The sequence below is a fragment of the Aquarana catesbeiana genome, linkage group LG11, assembly GCF_042186555.1.
Source record: "Aquarana catesbeiana isolate 2022-GZ linkage group LG11, ASM4218655v1, whole genome shotgun sequence".
Lineage (NCBI taxonomy): Eukaryota > Metazoa > Chordata > Amphibia > Anura > Ranidae > Aquarana > Aquarana catesbeiana.
In genome coordinates, this window is record NC_133334.1 from 119,165,283 (window position 1) to 119,171,282 (window position 6,000).

The window sequence follows — 6,000 nt, forward strand, 5'->3', positions numbered from 1 at the left end:
TAGTTTAGGCCGACTCTCATTTTAGCTAGGTGGCAGATCCTTTACTGAATTTTACAGGCCTATTCACCCTGATCAAATTGTGGCCTTGCTGCAGGCAGAGGTGTGGTGTCCAGGGGCTACAAGATGGAGTTTCACTGCTTTTCCCTTCCACGCATTATGCGCTTAAGGGTATCTTCAGCTGCATAAACAGTGATTTTCTTTATGACACCGGAAAGACTGCTGTTCCAAGGGGTCAGTGCACATGTATAGAAGGGGGAGAGGTCTCGATGCTTTTATTCCAACCCATTCACGGTCCTAAAGCCAAATGTAGACAGCCTGATTATTCTGGATCTCAAGTGTCTCAAGTTTCTGAAAGTTAAGAAATCCATGATAAAATCCGCTTTGCATCATATGGGGGACTTTCTGGCATTAGTGGATATCAAGGGTAAAAACAAAAAAAGTTATCAGGCGCCTGTTAAAGAGACCTACCCCGGAGAAGGAGCTAAAAAGGTCACAGTCCTATAGATCTTTTCTCCTGGGAATAACTCCTGGGAGGGAGTGTCATAGAAGAGCTGCAACAAAGTTCCATAAGGCGCTTAGACCCAGGTATATATCTCAGTGTGGATGTGGGAGAGAACCGACAGTCTCTCAAATAGCATAATGGATTACTGCCTCTAGAGTTCCATGATTAAAAGAGTAGTTTATTGAAACATCAATATGGTAAAACTTACATGATGTCTGGCAACCCACTGAGCCAGTCTCTATCCATGAGTCCCAGTGACTGTATAAACATGCCTGTCCTCAGATGGAAAGGTCCTGGATGTGTCTCTGTGCCTGCCAATGTCACCGTCGGTGATGGTGGCTCGATGGATCCGGAGGCAGGGTGGATAGATGGGGACGCCGGTCAACCAGGGGCATTGACACCGTGCAGGGGTGGCGACTCGCAATGACGTCACTCGTTGCGCCATAGCACAGAGCAAAGGGCAATAGAGAAGGAGAAGAGAATGACAGCAGGGGGGTAGGTCAATAACGTGGTCGCATCATCCTGACGACATGTTTCGCGCTCCTGCACCTTGTCAAGTTGCTGTCAGGAGTGAAAGTTGCTGATCAACTTCTTGGAACTTTGGGTTTAGTCAAATGATGTCACGGCCGTGACATAAATTGATCATCAAGGAACAAAAAGTTCTTCAGATCTAATCCTGTCTTGGGCAGAACTTGGACACTAGTGGCTCCCTGGCATCAGTTTTCCCTGATCTATGCTTTCCCTGCACTTCACCTTCTTCCTTGTCTGTTGTGCAGGATAAAGGTGGAGGGCAAAGGACATTTTGGTAATTCTGATAGCACCTACTTGGTCAAAAATAATGTTTTGTGCAGACACTGTAGATCTTCTTGCAGATCAGCCAGATTTACAAATGTAGGGTCTGATATTCCATCCTGCATTATGGTTGCTGGCTTTGACAGCATGGCTGAAGTGATGACAGAGGTCCTTTTGACTCTCTCATCCCTCCCCTCCTAAATGATAGAAAGTCAACCTAAGGAAAGCCTTTTTTTTTTTTTGCCTGGTGTGAGGCTTGTATCTTTAGTTTCCGACACTATGTAGGATGCTATTTGGCAACTTCAGTTCAATTCAAGTACCATCAAGGGACAGGTCTCTGCCTTTCTTTTTAAGAAACCTATAGTGTCTTATTCTCTGGTAAAAGCTTTTGTGCAGGTTGTCACGTGAATTGTTCCACTGGTTCTGTAACAGTGTGATTGGGTCCTAAGTTTCACTTTTTTTTTATAAACTACAGCTTGCCTATCTAACAAAATATGAATAATGTACCTGTCTTGCAAAAAATATGTTCTAGTGCAGAATTCACCTCAGCCTCCAGGTTCGTCAATAGAAAACTCCTTTATAATTTCCTGATATCAGTTTGACAAGTGTGAACTTAGTCGTAAAGTGGTTTTAATGTTAAAATGTTTTTACCTTAATGCGTTCTATGTGTAGCCAGGTGCTTGGCTAAGAATGGAGAGTGTGAGAAATGCTGGCTGCAGCTGCTCTCTGTACATGCTGCCTTGGTGTGCTGAACTGGTTAGCAGCTATATCAGCAAGAGGCGGGAGCTGTTGAGCAGGAAGAGTTCAATAGACTGAGCCAGGCAGCAGTGCACCTGGGAAATGTAGTCTAGACAGGGCCGGTGCAAGGATTTTTGACACCCTAGGTGAAACCTCATTTTCCTTGGCCCTGCCCCATGACTTCCCCCCCTTTGCCCTGCCCATGTGACAGGAGCAGGTCCTATACAGGAAACATTGGCTCTGCTACCTCTACTGCTGACTCCGTTCTTCACACTGATGCTCGGGAACCCGCGATCTGGGCTTGCTCCTGACTATCCTTGTTGTCCGCCTGCATCTGATCCCGGGTTGTGTCCGACCATCCCTGTCATCTGCCTGCATCCGACCCCGGCTTGTCTAACTACTCTTCTGCCTGACCCTCTGGCACCTCCACTGTCTGCCTGAGTACCGACCCGGCTTGTCTGACTCTCCAGTCTCTGTATCCTGGTTCCGGTTCCAGTCTGCTGTCCGGTTCCAGTCTGCTGCACCAGCCTGCTGATCCAGCTCCCTCCAGGTTCCGGTCTACCTTCCGGCTCAGTCTGAGGTTCTTCTGCACAGTGCTTCCTGAGTTCCAGACCCATCTCCTGCCGTTGATCCTGCCAGGCACTCGTGCCACTCTTGACTCCTGTGCTTCCTGTTCACCCTACCAGGGCCCTCGAGTCGGAGCCGCAAGAGAGGCCACCCCCTGCAAGTCGGGCTCGTCCACAAGGTACGTGACAGTAGCAGACAGCCATGACCGAGCCCGAGCAGGGAGCCTCTCCTATGGAAGAACTTTGTATGCACTTGGCAGGCCTTACCCAGGCTGTTAAAAGTCTCCAGGAAGGATATACATGTTTGGAAGAACGGGTCCAAGTACTTTCTGGTCCCACCACAACTCAGGGGCCTTCTGACCCATCTACTTCTGCTACCAGTATTACTTCTACAGTAGTTATGCTGCCTCCCGAACCAAGAGTTCCCACTCCTGAAAAGTTTTCCAGGGAACAAAGTAAATTCAGGGCATTCCGGAACTCATGCGAACTGTACTTCGCCCTCCTACCTTGCACCTTTTCGCTTGAAGCCACTAAAGTGGGCTTTGTGGTTTTGTTACTTCTGGGTGACCCTCAAACATGGGCCCACCGCCTTCTGGAACAGAAAGCCAGGGTACTAACTAATTTGACTACCTTGTTTGATACTATAGCCCAACTCTACGAGGATCCACAGCTCTCCGCAACCGCAGAAGCCGCCCTGCCCACCCTTCAACAAGGGCGTAGGGCAGTAGAGGACGATGTCACGGAATTACGCCGATGGAGTGCAGATACGGACTGGAATGACGCTGCCCTCCACTACCAGTTCCGCATGGGACTCTCTGACCCCTCAAAAGATGAACTGGCTCGAGTGGGAATTCCTCAGACTCTGGATGCCTTGATCAACCTTGCTATACAAATTGATCAACGTTTGAGAGAGCGAAGAGCAGAAAGAGGTGCGGGGTCCACTCTCCCTACCTGGATGTTGCCTGGAGTCCCCAACTACACCCATCCAGCACCCACCTCTAGCCCAGCCTCTACACCTGATACCTCTGAGCCCATGCAACTTGGAGTCCTTCGCCCTTCATTCACGATAGAGGAACGCCAACGTCGCCGGGCAAATAACCTGTGTCTGTACTGTGGGAAACCTGGGCACTATGTCAGGAACTGTCCTACCAAACTCCGTAAGTGCCTGTCTGTCTCTTCTGATGATGCGACTGCTTGGCCTAAGGCTTCCTCTCACCTTACTCTTTCTATATCATTGTAGCTCCCAGGAAGGACTTTACAGGTTCCCGCTATCATTGACTCCGGGGCTTGTACAACCCCTGGCAAAAATTATGGAATCACCAGTCCCTGAGGATGTTCCTTCAGTTGTTTATTGTTGTAGAAAAAAAGCAGATCACAGACATAGCCAAAAACTAAAGGCATTTCAAATGGCAACTTTCTGGCCTTAAGAAACACTAAAAGAAATCAAGAAAAATAATTGTGGTGGCCAGTAACAGTTAGATTTATAGAACAAGCACAGGGAATAAATTATGGAATCACTCAATTCTGAGGAAAAAAATATGGAATCACCCTGTAAATTTTCATTACAAACACTAACACCTGCATCAGATTAAATCTGCTTGTTAGTATGTAGGTAAAGAGGTTAAATCATCATGCAGTGTTGCACAAGATGTTGGTTGTTCACAGTCGGCTGTGTCTAAAACATGGACCAAATACAAACAACATGGGAAGGTGGTTAAAGGCAAGCATACTGGTAGACCAAAGAAGACATCAAAGCGTCAAGACAGAAAACTTAAAGCAATATGCCTTGAAAACAGAAAATGTACAATAAAACAAATGAGGAACAAATGGGAGGAAACTGGAGTCAACATCTGTGACCGAACTGTAAGAAACCGCCTAAAGGAAATGGGATTTACATACAGAAAAGCTAAAAGAAAGCCATCTCTAACACCTAAACACAAAAAACAAGGTTACAATGGACTAAGGAAAGGCAATCGTGGACTGTGGCTGATTGGATGAAAGTCATATTCAGTGATGAATCTCGAATCTGCATTAGGCAAGATGATGATGCTGGAACTTTTGTTTGGTGCCGTTCCAATAAAATTTATGCAGACGACTGTCTGAAGAAAACATGCAAATTTCCACAGTCAATTATGATATGGGGCTGCATGTCAGGTAAAGGCACTGGGAAGATGGCTGTCATTAAATCTTCAATAAATGCACAGGTTTACATTGACATTTTGGACAATTTTCTTATCCTATCTATTGAAAGGATGTTTGGGGATGATGAAATCATTTATCAAGATGATAATGCATCTTGCCATAGAGCAAAAACTGTGATAAAATTCCTTGAAGAAAGACACATAAGGTCAATGTCATGGCCTGCAAACAGTCCGGATTTCAATCCAATTGAAAATCTGTGGTGGAAGTTAAAGAAAATGGTCCATGACAAGGCTCCAACCTGCAAAGATGATTTGGCAACAGCAATCAGAGAAGGCTGGAGCCAGATTGATGAAGAGTACTGTTTATCACTCATTAAGTCGATGCCTCAGAGACTGCAAGCAGTTATAAAAGCCAGAGGTGGTGCAACAAAGTACTAGTGATGTGTTGGAGTGTTATTTTGTTTATTTGTTTTTCATGATTCCATAATTTTTTCCTCAGAATTGAGTGATTCCATAATTTCTTCCCTGCGCTTGTTCTATATATCTAACTGTTACTGGCCACCACAATTATTTTTCTTGATTTCTTTTAGTGTTTCTTAAAGCCAGAAAGTTGCCATTTGAAATGCCTTTAGTTTTTGGCCATGTCTGTGATCTGCTTTTTTTCTACAACAATAAACAACTGAAGGAACATCCTCAGGGACTGGTGATTCCATAATTTTTGCCAGGGGTTGTAGCTGCTTTTTGGATTCATCTTTTGCAGCCAAACACCAGATCCCTCTGCTATACAAAGCCCTTGGACTTTCTATTCACCTGGCCGATGGGTCTGCAATAAAATCTGGGCCTGTCATACAAGAAACTGCTCCCCTTCCAGTCACCATCTTCAACCTGCACCAAGAACTGCTTCACCTGGACATTATTGCTTCACCATTGTTCCCGGTTATCCTTGGTATGCCGTGGCTACAAGCCCATAACCCCACTATAAACTGGGTCACAGGAGAAGTCACTTTCCCCTCTCCGTACTGCCAACAGTTCTGCATTCTTAAGGACTCTTGTGAATCTCCTGCTCTGTTATGTTTGAACGCTGATTCTGAGCTACGCCAGTTGGTCCCCGAGGTCTACCATGACTTCTTAGATGTATTTAGTAAAAAAGGGGCTGAAGCCCTTCCTCCTCATCAGGCCTATGACTGCCCCATCGAGCTCCTTCCCGGAGCCAAAGTTCCCTTTGGCAGGATTTTAATTTTGACTGAGCTAGAGCAAGGGA